The 19,294-nt window shown below is 42.1% G+C and overlaps 1 long non-coding RNA gene across 1 annotated transcript in view; it reads right to left on the reverse strand.

The window, feature by feature from the left end:
• The window catches only part of LOC138368221 (uncharacterized), a 57,111-nt gene that overhangs the window by 25,086 nt on the left and 12,731 nt on the right, over positions 1 to 19,294 (reverse strand). The window contains exon 2 of the long non-coding RNA XR_011229542.1: positions 12,121 to 12,145. This is a non-coding gene — a long non-coding RNA (uncharacterized lncRNA). The remainder of the gene's footprint in view (positions 1 to 12,120; positions 12,146 to 19,294) is intronic.

Raw genomic sequence — 19,294 nt, forward strand, 5'->3', positions numbered from 1 at the left:
ATTGTTTTACCATCGCGCACAAAACAATGTTTAATAGCAGGGGATCTTTTGCAGATTCCACGTAGTTTAAATAAGAGATTTTGTCTGAATCTGGTTAGACATGCCTTCACATAATAAACATTGGATTCCATAGTGACTGCAGCAGTGATAAGGTCTGACTTGCGGGAGCAGCTATCTAATTTCACACGAATATGTAACTGGTATTATTTGGCATTGATAGTATTATAGAAGATCCCTGACTGTGATATAAATGACCAGGATTCTGATAATAGCAGGATTTTTGTGATAATTTGTGCTGTGCTGTGGGAGGAATAATGTTGAGGGTGAGAGGGTTGTACCGTTATCTGCCGAATCTCTGTTGCCACCTTTTACTGTCTGCACTTACTATACCAGCTTAGTGGTTCACTATGGTGAACAAAACATGCAGATACTTTTATATATAAAGTCTGTATATAGTGAATAGAAGCAAAAACAGTATGGTGGGAGAAGAATGTGGGCGAGTAAGGTGAGGTGAGGGAGGGAGTTGCAGTCAGTGGTGGGCTGGCTAGTGTGTGTGGTGGTTACTCCTTGCTGCTGTTTGTCTCACCATACCAACTTAATGGTTAGTTATGGTAAACAAAAATGTAGATACTTATATATAATGTATATATATAGTGTAATAACATCAAAAGTAGTATTGGGAGAAGCCATTTTGGTGAGGAAGGTGGCGACATCTGCATGACTTGTCATGCTTTGTAAGGGTGGTTACTATGCTCTTTGGGCACTATACCAGCTTAGTTGAACAGTTATGGTGAACAAAACATGTAGATACTTGTATATAATGTGTGTATATAGTGTAATAACACCACACACAGTATACTTGAAGGAGGAATGTTAGTGCATCTGGCCTTGAACCGTTGAGGGAGGGAGGGAGGGAAGGAACATCAGTTGTGTGTACTCACCTAGTTGTACTCTCCTAGTTGTGTTTGCAGGAGTTGAGCTCTGGCTCTTTGGTCCCACCTCTCAACTGTCAATCAACTGGTGTACAGATTCCTGAGCCTATTGGGTTCTATCATATCTACATTCGAAACTGTGTATGGAGTCAGCCTCCACCACATCACTGCCTAATGCATTCCACCTGTTAACTACTCTGACACTGAAAAAGTTCTTTCTAACCTCCCTGTGGCTCATCTGGGTACTAAGTTTCCACCTGTGTCCCCTTGTTCGTGTTCCACCCGTGCTGAAGAGTTTGTCTTTGTCCACCCTGTCAATTCCCCTGAGAATTTTGTAGATGGTTATCAGGGGAATTGAATTGTGTGGCCACCTGTTACTGTCTGCCATCACCATACAAGCTTAGTGGTTCGCTATGATGAACACAAATGTAGATACTTATCTATAACGTGCATATATAGTGTAATAACAGCAAAAGAAGTGTTGGGAGAAGCCATTTTGGTGAGGGAGGTGGTGTCATCTTCCTGACTTGTCAAGCTGTATAAGGGTGGCAACTATGCTCTTTGTGCACTATGCCAGCTAAGATGAACAACTATGGTGACCAAAACATGTAGATAATTATATATAACGTCTGTATGTAGTGAATAAAAGCAAAAACAGTATGGTGGGAGGAGGAGGAGGATGGTGAGTGAGGAGTTTTTGAGGGAGGGAGGGAGGGAGGGGTAGCAAGTGGCTGGCTGCCCACTCCCCGTTGCTTTTTGACTCACTATCAACTTCGTGGTTCGTTATGGTGAACAAAACATGCAGATACTTATATATAACATGTGTATATAGTGTAATAACTGCAAAAGTATTTGTTTATTTTTTATAAACATAATTGAATCAATAATATGCACACCATAATTTTGAGTACAACAATGATTCACACATTTTATTATATAAATATATAACACTATATACTATTGAATAATATTACGGCAAAAAAAAAAACTAAGAAAAAATCAATCAGAGACACTGAAATAATTAGGTAATCAAGTTCAAGTATGTTTATTGAGACAAGAAAAAATACATCTCAAAGGGATAGAGTACCTTAGGCTATTTCTACCCCCCATTAGGTAATTATATCTTTGTGGCAACTCCCCGCCTGACAGCTGAGGGAAGCAGAACTTACCCGATGCTTGCCGAGTCAGCGCCTCTCTTTTGCCAGACTTCCCCGCCCTATTGCAGCCAAAATATGCCACTTACAATTTTTTTATTATTTTTCCCGTGATCAGGGAACACACATTAACAGGTTTACAAGAATTTTTTTTATGCGCCTGTGGGTGACAAAGACCAAATAGCCCTTAGCAGCTTGTGGGTTAAATCCAATCAACTGAAATCACCGAATTTTCAACTGACGAAAAGAGGGGCAGTTGGCGGGCCACCAGTGGCCGGGGGGGGGGGGGTTGTGGCTGGCCGCTGGTGGTCAGGTGCAGGAATGGGAGGAGAGGGGAAGGGAGGGGGTAGGTTACAGCGGGTCAGTAGTAGGGGGAAAGGGGGTGGCAGCCAGACTGGCAGGCCTCAGGCCGGACTGGGCCTCGGATCCCAAAAATATTAACTTAAAAATCCATTTCATATATATAAAATAGTACAAATATTTTGTACTATGTACAAGTTATATCTTACCTTTATTGATGCCTTGTTTGCGTATGGAAGACGATGGGGGGGGGGGGGACAGGAGAGGTGTTAAGTGTTTGGAAGGGGAATCCCCTTCTATAACAACATCAGGCAGTGATGACTTCTCTGGGGTACTCTCCTACGTATTGCAGGCATACCACTAGGACCTGGTTGTGGCTCATTGCTTGTCTCACTAAGAACTTTTCTATAAAGATTTTTTCCCCTACGTCTTAACACTTGTCTGTAGCGAGATATCACGTATTGGGGGGTGGTGGGGTCGAGTATTTTTAATGTTGTCAAGGGGAATAAAGGCTTTTACTTGAGCCAAGGGGAATTCAGGGTGTAGGGAAACAACCTAGTAGATAAATGACACATATACAGTGGTACCTCGGCTTACGAGCGCCCCTGGTTACGAGCAGGATTTGCTCGGAAAATTTGTATTGGGTCACGAGGGTTGCCTCAGGATACGAGTTTGTTGATACGCATACGGGCCGACCTAGCACGTGGTGGCACGGCGATCGCTGCTCAGTTTGCCAGTGCCTATCCCGCCCGAATTCTTCACATGGATTTACCGTTTATTTTCAGAGTTTTTGCTGTGGTCAAACGCGAGTGGCGATTTGAAAATTAAACCCTTGCTAGTATATCATTCTGAAAATCCAAGGGTTTTCAAACAGTATAAAGTGCAGAAAAGTCAAATGTGTGTAATTACCTAAGTGTAATTACCTAAGTGTAGTTACAGGATGAGAGCTACGCTCGTGGTGTCCCGTCTCCCCAGCACTCTGTCATATAATGCTTTGAAATTACTGACGGTTTTGGCCTCCACCACCTTCTCACTTAACTTGTTCCAACCGTCTACCACTCTGTTTACAAAAGTGAATTTTCGTATATTTCTCCGGCAGCTTTGTTTCGTTAGTTTAAATCTATGACCTCTTGTTCTTGAAGTTCCGAGTCTCAGGAATTCTTCCCTCTCAATTTTATCTATTCCTGTTACTATTTTGAACGTAGTGATCATATCGCCTCTTTTTCTTCTATCTTCTAGTTTTTGCATATTTAATGCCTCTAATCTCTCCTCGTAGCTCTTGTCCTTCAGTTCTGGGAGTCACTTAGTGGCATGTCGTTGCACCTTTTCCAGTTTGTTGATGTGCTTCTTAAGATATGGGCACCAAACAACCGCTGCATATTCCAGCTTTGGTCTAATAAAAGTCGTGAACAATTTCCTTAGTATTTCTCCATCCATGTATTTAAAAGCAATTCTAAGGTTAGAAAGTGTAGCATAGGCTCCTCACACAATGTTCTTAATGTGGTTCTCAGGTGACATTTTTCTATCTAAAACCACCCCAAGATCCTTTTCTTTATCAGAATTCTTTAAAGATTTCTCACATAATGTATAGGTTGTGTGGGGTCTATGTTCTCCAATTCCACATTCCATAACATAGCATTTATTCACATTAAATTCCATTTGCCAAGTGTTGCTCCATATACTTATTTTGTCCAGGTCTTCTTGAAGGGCATGACAATCATCTAAGTTTCTTATCTTCCCTATTATCTTAGCATCATCAGCAAACATGTTCATGTAATTGTGTATTCCCACTGGTAGATCGTTTATGTAGACAATGAACATTTCCGGTGCAAGAACTGAACCCTGAGGTACTCCACTCGTGTCATTCCTCCAATCCGATACCTTGCCTCTGATTATGGCCCTCATTTTTCTGTCAGTTAGGAAATTTCTCTTCCATGTTAGTAGCTTACCTGTCACTCCTCCAATATGTTCCAGTTTCCAGAACAACCTCTTATGGGGAACTCTGTCAAAAGCCTTTTTAGGTCCAGATAGATGCAGTCAACCCAACCATCTCTTTCCTGTAAAATCTCTGTGGCTCAATCATAAAAACTGAGCAAGTTCGTTACACAGGATCTTCCAGATCGAAAACCATACTGTCTGTCTGATATTATATCGTTTTCCTCCAAGTGTTCAACCCATTTAGTTTTAATTATTTTTTCCAATATTTTTACTATTACACTTGTCAATGATACAGGTCTATAATTAAGGGGGTCTTCCCTGTTTCCACTTTTGTAGATTGGAACTATGTTAGCCTTTTTCCACACATCAGCTACAGCTCCTGTACACAGGGATGCCTGAAAAATCAGTTGAAGTGGAATGCTGAGCTCAGGTGCACATTCTCTCAGAACCCATGGTGAAACTCCATCTGGACCAACTGCTTTGTTCTTACTTAGCTCCTTGAGCATTTTTTCCATTTCGTCTCTAGACACCTCTATGTGCTCTATGTTGTTCTCTGGAATTCTTATTGTATCTGGTTCCCTAAAGATTTCATTTTGTACAAACACACTTTGGAACTTTTCGTTTAGTGTTTCACACATTTCCTTTTCATCTTCCGTGAATCTATTTCCCATTTTCAACCTCTGAATATTATCCTTTACCTGCAATTTGTTGTTTATGAATTTATAGAATAGACCTGGTTCTGTTTTACATTTGTCTGCAATCCCTTTTTCAAAATTTCTTTCTGCCTCTCTCCTCACTGCCGTGTAGTTGTTTCTCGCATCTTTGTATCGCTGGTATGTTTGGGGGTTCGGCCTCTTCCTGTATTGATTCCATTTTTGTGTCTTTTGGTCTCTAGCCCTCTCGCAATTTCTATTGAACCAATCCTGTTTCCTAGTTCTGCATCTCTGTTTTGGTATAAATTTTTTTGTGCCTTTACCATATATTTCACAAAACTTGACATACATCTCATTCACTTCCTTGCCTAGCATCAAGTCTGTCCAATTATACTCACTAAAAAAATTTCTAAGGTCACCATAATGTCCTCTCCTGAAGTCTGGTTTTTCAACTGCTTCAACCTCCTTATTTTCTTCCAGCTTATAACGCATTGCATACTTTATTCCCAAAAAGACATGGTCACTTTTACCCAAGGGAGGAAGGTACTGAATGTCAAATATCTCTTCCTCCTTCCTGGTAAATATCAAATCTAGCATGGAGGGAACGTCCCCTTCCCTCATCCTCGTAGCTTGTTTAACATGTTGATACAAGAATGTTTCCAGGATGAGGTCTACAAATTTACAGGTCTAAAAATCTTGTTTCAGCTTCATATGCTTCCCAGTCTATGGATTTCAAGTTGAAGTCACCGACTATCAACAGTCGTGATCTATCATTATCCGCTCTCGCTATAATCTCTCTCATTATTGTTATAAGACCTTCACGTTTACTATCTAGCTCCTCCTTTGACCATGTGCTGATTGGCGGTGGACTATATGCATTTATTATCATTAGTTTATCATCCTCATGGCAGATCTCTAGTGATATTATGTCAACTTCTTGTGGATTGGCAGTCATTATTTCGTTCACCTTTAGGTGTTCTTTTACCAGCACAGCAACGCCACCGCCTTTCCTAATTTTTCTGTCCCGTCTCCAAATTGAGTAGCCCCTTGGGAATATGACCTCATTTAAAATTACATCTTCAAGTTTTGTCTCCGTGAGTGCAACAATGTCTGGTGTCTGCAGCTGTATTACATCACTTAACTCCAATATCTTCGATCTCACTCCATTTATGTTGGTGTATGCAATCTTCAGGAACTTGTTCCCCCTCTCCTTATTCTTCACTCCCCCCCTCTCTATTGATTTTGTTGGTTTGCCTTTATGTACCACTTTACTGGTTTGCCTACCCCTATCACTTTGTTGAAAAAAATTTATATTTCTTCTTCATTCCTGCTCTCATTTAAATGTTTTGCCTCGGCGAGGTTCAGTTTCAGCTTCTCTCTATCTTCTTTTGAAAGATCTCGTCTTAATGACCACCCTTTCCCATCCTCATCACTTTGCAATTTTCTAGCATTCCTTAGTACTTCTTCCATCTGTTTGGCACCGTTTAGGGTGATCCTCAAAGGTCGATCTTTCCCTTTTACGTACCTGCCTATTTTCCTGTAGTCGCACACATTCTCTATGGTTGTAAGACCTTCTACGAGGCCAACAATTTTATCTACTACTTTAGCTTCTTCTACAGCTCTTTCTGACCTAGATGTTATCGCCTTTTCTTTGCAGCCAAAAATGATCAGGGACTTACTCCGATCAACTGTGTTTTGCACCAACTTCGGGTTAGATGCCAATTCTTTCCTCACTTCTAGCCTAATGTTTGTTTTATCTTGGTTGCTGCAGTGTTTGACTTCCTTTACTGCTGCTTCTATTTTTTCCTTCTCCTTGGCCACTTGTGCATAAGTGAGTTGCATATCTTTCTTGCACTGTTCTATTCCCTGTGTAACTTCCTCCATCTGTGCTGACAAAAGCTGTTTCTCCTGTTGAATTTCCTTACCTAACCTATTGTAGTCATTTATGTTTAAATTTACTTTAACTTCTTCCAAAGCTATTTTTAAGTTTATTTTCTTCTTCCATGGCTTTGCAATTTGTTTCCAATCGATTCTTATCCTTGCGCAAGTCTTTCACTAAACCCTCAAGACATAAAACTTTGCTATTCAAATGGTCATTACTTTCTTTCAATTTACTAATTATTTCTACATGAGAGTTCACTATAGTTTATAAATTTACCAACTTGTTATGTAGACTGCTAATATCAATGCTTTCTTCATTGAATCTCTCAAAATCAAGCTCTGTTTTGTTTTCCCCTTGCCAGTGGCCATCTTGAATGTTCTTCTCTGCACTGTAATCACTAGGGCAACTTTTTCTCATCCGATTTTTCACTTCCCTTAGCACTTTCCTGTTATCTCACTTATTTTTCAAGAGCACTATACCTTTATGTTCTCTGGGACACCACTCACTACCATCAACCTGTACTACAATACTTAGGATTGTTGAAATATGCTGGAGCTCCTCTGCTGCAAGTGTTGACCCTAGGGGTGTCACCTTTTTGCTGTGTGATGTGGAGGGCTAATAATTAGGCATGGGTGACTAGGCTTATTTTTTCGGAGTGGGTGAATGAAGTGGTGTGCCCTGCCATAAAAAAAATATCTGCAGGAGAAACATTTGCCACTCAAAGCCGTGCTTCTTCTCGACAATGCTCCTGCTCATCCTCCAGGCTTGGAAGATGAATTGTTGCACAGATACAATAAATTTCTCACAGTAAAGTTCCTTCCTCCTAACACCACTCCTCTAATTCAGCAAATGGACCAGAAAATCATAGCGAATTTTAAGAAATTTTATGAAAGGGCACTTTTCCGGAAATGCTTTGAAGTGACTGAAGCCACAAACCTCACCCTCAGAGAGTTCTGGAAACACCATTTTAACATTTGTAGTTATTTAAAACTCGTTGACAAAGCCTGGCAAGAAGTGATTCAAAGAGCCCTGATCTCTGGTTGGAGAAAATTGTGACCTGAATGTGTGAGAGAACTAGACTTTGAGGGGTTTGAGCCTGTAAATGATGCGCATATTGTTGAGAAAATTGTTACTCTGGGCCGGAAAATGGGCTTGGAATTGAATGGTGATGTGGAGGAGTTGGTGGAAGAAGACAACGAAGAACTGACCACCGAAGAAATCCAAGCTCTTCAAAAGGAACAGCAAGAAGACCCAGCTGAGGATGTTTCTCCAGTGGAGGAGGAGGAGGCAGAAGCGAATGTTCCTTCTGCAGACATTAAGAAGTGGTGTCAGATGTGGGAAGAAATGCAAACTTTTATTGAAAAGACTCACCCGAGAAAGTTGTAGTAGGTCGTTGCATTAGTCTTTCCAATGACAATGTGATGCCTCACTACAGAGACATCTTGTGAAGAAGGGAAAAACAATCTTCCATGGACAGATTTGTTGTGAGAACATCAAGCAGTGAGCCACAACCAGGACCTAGTGGTATGCAGGCAAAACATGCCAGAGAATGCACCCCTGAGAGGTCCTCACTGCCTGATGTTATAATAGAAGGGGACTCCCCTTCCAAACAGTAACACCTCTTCTCCTCCCCCCCCCCTCCTCACCATCTTCCATACGCCTACAGCAGTCACCAGCAATGGTAAGTAATAACTTGAACATAGTTTTTTAGTGTAGATTTAGATGAATTAGGTATAAAATTTAGTTTGAAGTGAGGTTTTTGGGTAGTCTGGAACGGATTAATTCGTTTCCCATTATTTCTTATGGGGAAATTAGCTTCAGGTTACGAGCTGTCTCCAGGAACGGATTAAACTCTTAAACCGAGGTACCCCTGTATACATTAATAACACACGCAACAATACATAACATAATTCACTCCTTGCAACTCACGGTCATCCTGAAGGTAACACATGGAAAAAATAATCACCACCAAACCTCTCAACTGGTGATGCATATATATATATATATAAACCCCTTGGAAACTTGGACTCTCAAAAAAAAAAAAAAAAAAAAAAAAAAAAAAAAAAAAAAAATTACTGCTCAGGAGACTGTTAGTGTACTCTACCCTTCCTTACACCTCTGCTATTATATAAAGGCTTATCTGATTGAACGACTGGAGAAAACCCTCAGAAAACAAAGACTGGTCATCAATGTTCCTCGTCTCGTCTGGTCAAGGTGGCGTCCGCCCCTCTTGCGGCATCGCTCCTTAAAACTATATTCTTAACATTACTAATCCAACCTTTTATTAACTTCATTTATCATATTCCCCATGCAAGTTTTTGATTGAGTCCATTTTTCCTTACAACTACTCTTCACATAGTTTTGCTATTCCAATACATGTTATTCCTAAACAATCTCCAGCTAAGGGTACTATTTATTTCAAAAACTTTCTCTAATCAACTCCTTTAACAGAAACTAACCTCCACAGGAGGTAAGGTTCATAACATAAGGCATCACAGTGTCATTAAAAAGGTTAAGGCAATGGCCTACTGCAGCTTTAGTTGGGAGACACTCTTCAGCAAACATTTGCAGTTCCTATACTGCACACATTTTCTTAATTAATGAGGAAGGGACATTCTGTACTGCCGCCACCTTCCCTGAAGAAGTTTCCTCAACAGCCTCTTGTTGCTGCTCCTTGTGAAGGGCTAGGAGTTCTTAGGTGGTCAGTTCTTCACTGTGTTCATCCACCAACTCCTCCACATCAGCACCACCCAATCCAAGCCCAATTTCCAGCCCAGAGAAACAATTTCCTCAACAAGAGTCACTTCAGGTTCAGGCTCAAACCCCTCAAAGTCTAGTTCTGAAACACATTCAGACCACAATTTTCTCCGGCCAGAAATCATAGTTCTTAGTCACTTCTTGCCAGGCTTTGTCCGAGTTTTAAAGCACTACAAATGTTAAAATGGTTTTTCCAAAACTCTTTGAGGGTGAAGTTTGTGGCATCAGTCACTTTGACATCTCCAGAAAAGTGCCCTGCCATAAAGTTTCTTAAAATTGGAAATTATTTTTCTGGTCCATAGGCTGAATTGGAGCAGTGGTGTTGAGAGAAAGGATCTTTATTATAACAAACCTAAATTCCTTGAACAATGAATCCACCATCCCTGGAGGATGTGCAGGAGCATTGTCGAGGAGAAGCAGGGCCTTGAGTGGCAAACTTTTCTCCTGCAGATATTTTTTGATGGAAGGGCAAAACACTTCATTCATCGACATGGTAAAAAATTGCCTTGTCACCCATACCATACTATTAGCCCTCCACATTGCACACATTTGGCTTTTCTGCACATTATATTTTTTGAAAACCCTTGGATTTTTGGAATGATACACAAGCAAGCGTTTAATTTTCAAATCCCTACTCACACTACCACACAGTATAAGAGTTAGCCTATCTTTCATAGGCTTGTGTCAGGCCAATGACTTCTGGGTAATATATGTCCTCTTAAGCAATCTTTTCCAGAATAGCCCTGTCTCGTCATAATTAAACACTTGTTATGGTAGGTATCCCTATCTACAAAATCTTTAAAATTACCAACAAATCTTTCAGCCGCAGGTTTGAGCTGGCATCCTTCCCATGCCTTACAACACTATGAATGTCACTTTCTAAATTTCTCAAACCATCCCCAGCTTGACAAATACTTTCGTATCTGCTTCACTCGTTCCAGGGGTTTTCTTTAAGATCTTCATTCAATTGCCTTGCTTTTTCACAAATGATACCCTCTGAAATGCTATCACCTGCTAACTCCTTGTTGTGTATACAAATTAATAATAACTTTTCAACATCAAGTGTGTGTGTGTGTTCTTTGTTTTGTAATTGTTGTTACGCCGTTTGCCACTCTAGCACTGTCTTTTTTCTTAGCAAGTACGGTGCATATAGTTGACAATTTGTTGTCAACTATATGCACCGTACTATATGCACTAGTCAATTATATGCATGCCAGTGCAAATAGTTGACTAGCTAGGCAGTTGACTGCCTAGCTAGTTCAACAACCCGCATACCATTTTTATATTTACGAATGATCTCTATTTTTCCTCTAACATCATCCTCATTTGTTTTCTTAAGTTGAACCTTACCACTGACTTTCTTGGGACCCATAGAATGATATATATTAATTACTTTTATGTTCAGAAGAAAAAAAAATTAACAAAGAATTCAAGCACGATCCCTAGACGAAGGCACTGGTAAACTGAAGCGCGCCTAACTTTTGCCACCAGGAACCACGCGCTCGGTCGATTCATACGAGTATCAACAAACTCTTCAAGCTAGGCAAAGCTTGTAAACCAAGTCAAATTTTTTTAAGAAATTGAGCTCGAAAACCGAAAAATTTGTAAAGTGGGGCATTCGTAAACTGAGGTTCCACTATCTGATTTTAGAAAGAATGCCAACTGTTTTAGAAACTCTTTTTGCTATATATTGAATGTGGCCCCTGGAAATTCAGCTTACTATCAATGAGAATACCAAGGATTTTACCATCTACTGTGAATAAATAAAATAAGATAAAATAAGATAAAATAAATAAAACAGCCAGGCTAAGGATGTTTCCCATTACCTATTTTGGTTATACAAGGAAGGCCACCAAGAAAAAAATCCCATTTGATAAAAGAGCCATGCATCTATTGATCATTCAATATTATCAAGTCTCTTAAATGTTACTAGTGATAGGGTTTGACTACATCCCATGTATTAAAGACTGTGCACAATAATCAAAATACCTATTGAAACCTTGGAAGTGAATTTCCTATTTTAGTTACTAAATCCTTCTTTTGTAGTGAGTAAAGAAAATGGGATAAACATAGGAACAAGATCACCTTGACTTAAGCTGTACACAAAATTCTACGGCAGCAACAACACCTACTTCAATGTTCACATGACCAAGACAGTGGGCCAACCAGAGGCTTTATGTCCACACAGGAATCTCAAACAACAAACGATAAATTATAATATAAATTGTTAATATTATTAACAATTAAACTATATAAATTATAATACTGTACTATAATACAAACAATGAATTATAATAAATACCTGTAAACCTGTACCTATAAAATGTTTTGTCAATTTTACTGTTAATTATCTAAAAATTATCTGTTAGCTTAAGGACTTACCCGAAACGCTATGCGTGCTAGTGGCTTTACAAGAATGTAAATTCAACTTAATTTCTATGTTCTCTGTTAACCCCCAATGTACTTTCTTGTATATAAATAAATAAATTGCAGCAACAACTCACCTCAGTGTAAGATGCATCTTCCTCCCTGAAATAAAAAAAACGAATCATTAAACTAAATATACTATATGTAGTTTGATTATAATTAATAAATAAGAAGTTACTGTGTCGGGGACAGGCAGCCAGTGAATATATATACATGTTAGGCCAATATTGAGGTTCCCCCAGTGTTGAATTACTGACGCTTCCCAGGATGCAACCCCACAACAAGCACCACACTGTCACTTGCTTAGCTAAACTTTATATTTTTTTTTAGTTATATATACAAGAGTTCTTACATTCTTGTACTGCCACTAGTATGCATAGCATTTCAGGCAAATCCTTAATCATAATATTCCCCAGAATATGACTTGCCAAATCGTTTAACCATCAGGTACCTATTTTACTGTTGGGTAAACAGAGGCTAACAGTTAAGGATTGGCGCCCAGTAAATCCTTCCCAGCCAGGATACGAACCAAGACCAAAGCCCTCGCGAAACGCCAGGCAAGCGTCTTACCACTACACCATGGAGACTGAAGTTTCCGAATCCATTATATGCCTCTTAACTTTTTCATCACTGCCCACAGGATGGGTATGGGGTGCATAATAAATAAATGAAATTTACGATAAATGCTAAACAAAGAAGTCGCTTGCTTCATAAAATGTTTACAAAACTAATGGGCAAACAACACATATTCCGTCATCGGTTGATTCACCAACAAAGAAGAGAATGCTTCGGCATTTGGGTGAAAACTATACCTTATTTACCAGAGGGCCACTAACATACTCGTGGCCTCAATGAGTACAGGAAGCTGGCGGTTTCTTGTCAAAGATTCCACCCCCTCACCCCCCTCCCCCATTTGTCCTTATGATTTTCGTAAGCTGGATCTTACAAGTTAGCAGTGTTTTGCCATTTTTGGGAAAGGGTGTTTGATATTTGCACTGGGCAAAATTAATTAATTTAATCAGATGCTAAATTTGCTTACATAAGTAAAATTATAATCTATTTAATGTAAGTTTGTCGACCTAACTGTATTTGTGCTGCTTTTTCAGCCATGTTCCCCCCTTTTTTATCTGTATTTTTATTTGTTCTCAACACATTTTATTCTTTATACTCAATTAGTGTTAAGCTTTAGTCATTTAAGTTTTTCATGCCCGAAACGCTTTGCGTAATAGTGGCTTTAGGCATTGTATATACTAGCCCTATCTATAAATCCATCATTCTTTGTAAAATCTCTTGTATGTACCTTACCTAAATAAACATTTATTTATTTATTTTTATTTATTTATTAAGTAAAAGTAAAAGATAAGTAAATTATAGGAGGTACTGTATTAGCCGCCATAAAAGAGGCACATAGGACGCACCCCTATTTTACAAGGATATTTTGTGGAAAAATCCAGCGTTAAATGTAATGAAACGCCATTTTCTGGGTGAGACCTAAAGGCTCCCCAGAGCTATACCTGGCTGATGTGTATATATTAGACTGTGACAACAGTCAATTGATGGAGTTCCCGGCCTACCGGGGACCAGTGCCAGAACCTGGCCCCCCTCAGAGGCACAAGGAGCAATTGCCTATAGACACCCCTATGTAATCTGGAAGCAGTCTATCTGCTGTCTACTAGGTCAGGCATCCAGAAAGGTAGGAATTCCAAAAGCTATAGCTAGTTAAAGATTGCAAACCGAAAGCCGATCTAGCAAGCAGAACTCCCCAATCGACAACACGTAAACAAGTATGACGTCACCACAGCCGCTGCGCCGCTGTCTGTGCAACTTCCCCCTCCTGGGGAGGGGGAAGGGGAATCCCCCAGACCACCTCGCACGGCTACCCAACCTGAGTTCAGAGGCTGAATATAAAAAATGCAAAAAAGCCAGCATCGAATGTAATGAAATGCCATTTTCTGGGTGAGTACCGGAGGCTTTCCAGAGCTATCCAGGCTGATATGGATACCCTAACTATTTTGCATCAGTTGATGTGGGTGGAGTTCTAGGCCTACCAGGGACCACAAGCCAGAACCTGGCCCCCTCACAGAGGCACGAGGAGCAATGGCCCATAGAAATGCACATGTGATTTGGAGCATTCTATATCTGCCATCGACCGGGACAGGCACCCAGAAAGGTAAGCACCACAAAACAAATCCCTCTTCTGGTTAAAACAACGAAAATTGCCGACCGAACTCCCCCCCCCCCAAAAAAAAAAACGAGCAAACAAGCATGATGTCACACGAGCTGCACCACATGTCTGTGCAGCTCCCCCCTCCCCGGGGAGGGAGAAGGGAGAGCCGCAGACCCTCGCGCTGGCGATCCACACCCCAGTTCTGAGGCTGGATATCAAAAATGCAAAAAAACGCTGACCGGAGGGAAGGAGAGTTGCCAGGGAGCCTCCGGGACTCGCCCAGAAAATGGCTTTTCATTACATTCAATACTGGTTTTCTGGGGGGGGGACCCTACGGCTTCCCGGAACTACAGTGGTACCTCGGAATGCGAGTGTCCCTGTATGCGAGTTTTTCGGAATACGAGCAGGATTTCCTTGGAAAATATGTCTCGGAACACGAGGGTTACCTCGGGACGCGAATCTGTTGATACGCGTACAGGCCGACCTAGCACATGGTGGTTCGGCGATCGTCGCCCCTCCGCCCCTCAGTTTACCATTGTCTCGCGCCCAGTGACTACCCCACATCAATTCTTCTTGCGGATTTTCAGTGTTTTGTTGGATTTTTGGTGATTTGACTATACAATTTGTTATTATATATCTCACCATGGGTCCCAAGAAAGTCAGTGGTAAGGATAAAGGCCAGAAAGCCCATGTGAGGATGACAATAGAGGAGACACAAGAGATCATTCGGAAGCATGAGAACGGTACACGTGTTGTTGAACTTTGTAGGCAGTACAACAAAGCCACATCAACAATATGCACTTTACTTAAGAAGAAAAATGAGATTATGAGTGCTAAAGTGGCAAAAGGAGTAAGAACAATAACGAAACAAAGACCACAAATACTTGAAGAAGTGGAAAAATTGTTATTAATTTGGATACACGACAAGGAGTTAAGGGGTGATAGTGTTTCGGAGGCCATTATTTGTGAGAAAGCCAGGGTATTGCACGACGACCTTCTAAAGAATACCCCTGCAACGAGTGATGCAGATACAAAAGAGTTTAAGGCAAGCAGGGGCTGGTTTGAAAAATTTATAAGGAGAAGTGGTATCCATTGTGTTACAAGGTATAGGGAGGCAGCCAGCTCAGACAAACCAGCCGCTGGACGATTTATTGAGGAATTTAAAGAGTTTGCAGAGGCTGAGGGATACCTACCGCAACAAGTGTTTAATTGTGACGAAACAGGACTGTTTTGGAAAAGAATGCCTAAGAGGACATACGTTACCAAGGAGGAAAAATCCTTTGCCCGGACACAAGCCTATGAAAGATAGGTTTACGCTTGTGCTGTGTTCAAATATGAGTGGCGATTTGAAAATTAAACCCTTGCTAGTGTATCATTCTGAAAATCCAAGGGTTTTCAAACAATATAAAGTGCAGAAAACTCATTTGTGTGTGATGTGGAAGGCTAATAAAAAAGCATGGGTGACTAGGCTTATTTTTTCGGAGTGGGTGAATGAAGTGCTGTGCCCTGCTATAGAAAAATATCTGCAGGAGAAACATTTGCCACTCAAAGCCGTGCTTCTCCTCGACAATGTTCCTGCTCATCCTCCAGGCTTGGAAGATGATTTGTTGCCCAGATACAATAAATTCCTCACAGTTAAATTCCTTCCTCCTAACACCACTCCTCTAATTCAGCCTATGGACCAGAAAATCATAGCGAATTTTAAGAAACTTTATGAAAGGGCACTTTTCCGGAAATGTTTTGAAGTGACTGAAGCCACAAACCTCACCCTCAAAGAGTTCTGGAAACACCATTTTAACATTTGTAGTGCTTTAAAACTCGTTGACAAAGCCTGGCAAGAAGTGACTCAAAGAACCCTGATCTCTGGCTGGAGAAAATTGTGGCCTGAATGTGTGAGAGAACTAGACTTTGAGGGGTTTGAGCCTCTAAATGATGCGCCTATTGTTGAGGAATTTGTTAGTCTAGGCCAGCAAATGGGCTTGGAATTGGATGGTGATGATGTGGAGGAGTTGGTGGAAGAACACAACGAAGAACTGACCACCGAAGAACTCCAAGCCCTTCAACAGGAACAGCTAGACAACGCAGCGGATGATTCTACAGTGGAGGAGGATGAGGCAGTAGCGAATGTCCCTTCTGCAGTAATTAAGAAGGTGTGTCAGATGTGGGAAGAGATTCAAACAATTGTTGAAAAGACTCACCCAGAGAAAGCTGTAGTAGGCCGTTGCCTTAATCTTTTCAATGACAATGTGATGCCTTACTACAGAGAAAGCTTGCGAAGAAGGGCAAAGCAAGCTTCCATGGACAGATTTGTGGTGAGGAAATCGAGCAGTGAGCCTCAACCAGGACCTAGTGGCACTCAGATGAAACGTCCCAGGGAGAGCACACCAGAAAGGTCCTCACTGCCTGATGTGATAGTGGAAGGGGACTCCCCTTCCAAACAGTAACTCCTCCTCTCCTCCTCCCTCCTCACCATCTTCCATACGCCTACAGCATTCAACAGCAAGGTAAGTAATAACTTGAACATAGTTTTTTAGGTTTATTTAGATGAATTAGGTATAAAAATTTAGTTTGATGTGGGGTTTTTTGGGTAGTCAGGAACGGATTAATTCATTTCCCATTATTTCTTATGGGGAAATTAGCTTCGGAATACGAGGCGTCTCCAGGAACCAATTAAACTCTTAAACTGAGGTATGCCTGTACTTCACCAAAGACAAAAGAAGAAAAGGGACCTACCCGGGAGGCGGTCGGTGCTCCACTCTTCAACTTGAAGTCGAAACAACGGGCTGCAACTGCCAACCCAAAGCAACATGGGCCCAACTGGGTCCAGGAACGTTCACGAGGTAGCAAGCAGCCAGGACCCTGTTCGACCGCCAAAAACCCCGTACCCAAATGTCTGCCAAAGACATGTTACCAAAGACGGCAGCAACAGCAGCAAACTTACGAATGTCATGGGCACAGGGATAGACTGCAGGCTGGCTAGACTTAATTATCCTGCGGACAACCTGAAAGACCCGTACCCGCGAACAGGGAAGAAAGGAAACCAGGTCAACCCAAAGCGCGTCCCCGGACACAGAAGCCATGGCGCGCAGATAACTGTGGAGGGCCGCAACTGGACACAACACATAATGAACCCCCGGCCAGATCAACCAAGCATCAACAACCCAAGGACCCCCTCCAGAAAGCAGCAGTCTCGTTCTTCGCCAGAAAAGAGGGAGACAGCTGCAGACGAACATACCTATGACCACGACCAAAAGAGCAGAAACCCTTGCACCGGAGAAGAGCATGTAGCTCTGCAACCTGACTCACAGAGGCCAATGCCAATAGAAAAGGAGTCCTAGCAAAACAATCCTGAACCAAAGAGGCCACAACAAACCGAGGAGAAGAAAGATAGGAGAGCACTCTGTCCAAAGACGAGGACGGCTCACGCGACACATTCGCAGGCCGGAGGTGAATTAACGTACGAGACAGCTTGCGAAATGGTGCAGAAGTGACATCGATACCAAAAGCAAGCTGCAGCGGTTCTGCCAGCGCCGCACGATACAAGGCGAGAGTATTCGGCATAAGATGACTGTCCTGGAACAACCAAGAGAGAGAAAGGACACCACCACCCTAACCGAAAGTGAAGAGTAACGATGAAGAGTCAAAAAGAAACAGAAGGACCACCAGGAAACTTCATACTGACACCGAGAAGAAGCCTGCAGGTGGGAACCATCAAAGAGGCCACCTGATCACCATAGAGATGGTGATAAACCCCGAGTAAAAAACACCAAATGTGAAGACTCAAAGATAAGAGCGAACCAGTCTCATACCGGACCAGGCCGATCTCCTGAACGAGGCGGAACCGCGGAAAACCTCTGGGTTCGGACACCGAGCAAGCAGCACCTGAAATCATGGCTGGGCCGGCCACCACGGGTTCAAGAGAACTACTCGCCCCTGGTAAGTTTCCAAGTAAGCCAGGACCTGGAGCAACAACTGAACCGGGAAGAAGAGGTAGAGGAACCCCCACCTCGACCAGTCCTGCCGAAAAGCATTGATCCCGACTATGCACGATCCCATCAACTGAGGAACTAGCGGTGTAGATCGCTGGTGCGAGGGTCTGGGGCTTCCCCTTCCCGCTCCTGGGGAGAGGGGAGCTGCGCAGACATGCAGCAGAGTTCATGTGACATCATGCTTGTTTGCTCTAATTTCTTTTGGGGAGTTCTATACACTCTTTGGCAATTTGTTGTTGTTTTAACCAGAATAGGGGGTTTGTTTTGTGGCGCTTACCTTTCTGGGTGCCTGCCCTGGTCAATGGTAGATATAGAATGCTCCAAATCACATGTGTATTTCTATGGGCCATTGCTCCTCGTGCCTCTGTGAGAGGTCAGGTTCTGGCTCATGGTGCCCAGTAGGCCTAGAACTCCACCCACATTGACTGATGCAAAATAGATAGGGTATCCATATCAGCCTGGATAGCTCCGGGAAGCCATACGAGCTCCCCCCCAAAAAAGAAGGGACGCCTGGGCGCCTCGGGTCTCACACAGAAAATGCCGTTTCATTACATTTAACGCTGGTTTTCTGTAGAGAACTCCTTTGATTAGGTAGTTTCGGGGAGCCAAAGATAAAGGAAAAGAGGGATTTACCCAGGAGGCAGCCCCACTCGCTTCTTAACTGAAAGTTGTGACAACTGGCTGCAACTTGCGACCCAAGGCTACACATGCCTGAGAATGGCCAGGAAAATTAACGAGGTACCGTGCGGCCAGGACCCTGTTCAACCTCCAAAAGCCTGGTACCCAAATGTCAGCCCAAAACACATTACCAAAAACACCAAAGTTGCGAACTTATGAACGTCATGGGCTCGGGGATAGACGAAGGCTGGATGGACCGAATAATCCTGCAGACGACCTGAGAGACCCGCACCCTGGAACAGGGAAGAGGGAAAGTGGGTCCATCCAAAGTGCATCTCCTGCCCCAGAGGCCATGTCGCACAAATAACGGCCACAACTGGACTTAAAAAGTGATGCACCCCCGGCCAAACCAACCAAACAACAACCCGAAGGACCCCTTCGGAAAGCAGTAATCTCATTCTTTGCCAGAAAAGGAGA

Source organism: Procambarus clarkii, chromosome 3 (genome assembly GCF_040958095.1).
Source record: "Procambarus clarkii isolate CNS0578487 chromosome 3, FALCON_Pclarkii_2.0, whole genome shotgun sequence".
In the NCBI taxonomy this organism is placed as follows: domain Eukaryota; kingdom Metazoa; phylum Arthropoda; class Malacostraca; order Decapoda; family Cambaridae; genus Procambarus; species Procambarus clarkii.